Source organism: Oryzias melastigma, linkage group LG20 (genome assembly GCF_002922805.2).
Source record: "Oryzias melastigma strain HK-1 linkage group LG20, ASM292280v2, whole genome shotgun sequence".
Taxonomy (NCBI): Eukaryota; Metazoa; Chordata; class Actinopteri; order Beloniformes; family Adrianichthyidae; genus Oryzias; species Oryzias melastigma.
In genome coordinates, this window is record NC_050531.1 from 15,855,918 (window position 1) to 15,857,854 (window position 1,937).

Here is a 1,937-nt window from a genome sequence, read left to right on the forward strand (position 1 = left end):
AAAAAAAAAAAAAAAAAAAAAAAATTTTGGATTAGCAAGAACATTTTAAAAAAAGTATCAGAGCAGGAATGGTAACTGTGACAAATAGAATGACTGAGAAATAGACATTTCTTAATAGAGGTCTATGGAATTTGGGGGTTTTGGAGCCAGGAGGTACTTCCTGTTTGAAGCGTGATGGGGAGAGGGGGTCATTCTGTCCATTTTTATACAGTCAATGGTCATTCTAAAATGAAAAGGATAGGAAATTTAACATTGTAGCTTTCAGTACAAGTGGAAACTGGAGTATTTTTTTTCCGTGAAACATAAAACATCAAAGAGAGTGGCTGTTATCAATGACAATAGGCACAAGACGAAACATGCTAGCAATGCCAAGCTAACTAGGAACAAATGCTGAATTGTTTTTAAATATGACATTCATTGTATTTTAGTTAAAATGTACTTAAGGTTTTATTTTTTTCTGAATGAAGAAATAAGTATGCCATTTCCATGAAATGTCCAGTCCTAGTCCAACTATATCTTTTTTTATTTGTAAAATATTTCCCAGTGGTCGTTTAATTATGATTATGTCGTTATTAGCCTAAATCAAAAAGCCTTTGTCGTCTTTTTCAAACATGTTTTCTGCAGCAGCAGGAATTCATTAGAAATTTGCTTCTCTATTGTGGGCAGGGTTGCTGGTACGGAGGTTAGCTGTGCAAATTTTCCCAACAGCCCTTTGTTTACACTGTCTTCTGCTAGCTTATAGCACCTCACAAGCCCAAGCTAACATTGGCAAACACATTTAAAAAAAAAAAAAAAAAGGGGGAAATATCGTAATATCGGAGCTATTCATTTGTACAGTTTAAGCCAGACAGTAGCTCAGGTGAGGAAAATGAAGGTAGAGTTTATGGATCCATTTGTCTGCAAGTGGATGCATCAGAATTGAAGCGGAGTCACAAACTTGAGCTTTTTCAAAGCACAGGTTTTCCTTTGCTCTTGATCTATCTTAGCTTAATTAAAGAAATGCTCAGAAACAGAGTTTTAATGTTAAGTTATTTTATATATGCTCTCCATCATGTGAAAAGGGCTACAAGAACATGTTAAAAACACCAAAAACACAATTTACATTGGAGTGGGTCTTTAAATAATTCATTTCCATGTAAAGGTCAAAGAGTTCAAGCCCTCACAAATATTCCCCTCACCTCTTTGTTAAAGGTTTCAACATCCTATATGCTCCAATCATGAAGCTTCTATGAAATTGTTTGTCATTTTTATTATTTTATACCAAATTAATTAGTTTAAAGTGTTAGGGTACGTCCTTAAATGGAAGGATTCTGAGCTTCACTGCTTTTGCAAAAGCCCTTTTACTGACCTATCAAGGGGTTTGTTATGTATCTGAGAGGAAATACACATAATCACCTACAGTTCAGCTTAGGACCACCCACCCTCGTCTTACAGAGACCACTCTCTTTCTATATTTAGCCTGCACAATCCCTGGATTGCTCCACCAGCATGGCCATTTTTTATGACCTCTGGTAAACCTCTCATAAGAGTCTGACTTTTTTTTCCTTCACTTATACACTTCTATTTTCAAGTTTTCTTCCTCACACTTTAGTTGGTGGTGTCCCGAACAAACTGTAGATTTTCAGGATGTTAGCCTTCACCTTTTAAAATAGCTTTAACCTCACATGCCAAGTTTCAAAAATGTAACTTTGGTCCTGGGGGCTTTCTGGAGAGCCAATTTCAACAGGTCATTTCAGGAAAAACAGTCATTTTTCCATTGAGGAGGTGAATACAGCCCTTTAAACTGTATGTGAAGTATTCTTAACAGCAAAAAATTGCCATAAAAGTTTAGTAATTATGATTATGTTTATTCAAACTCTGCTGCTGAACAAATATGCTATTAAAACTTAAGAAATGCTGAGTATTGAAATGCACATTTATGCTGTTTTTAGCATAAA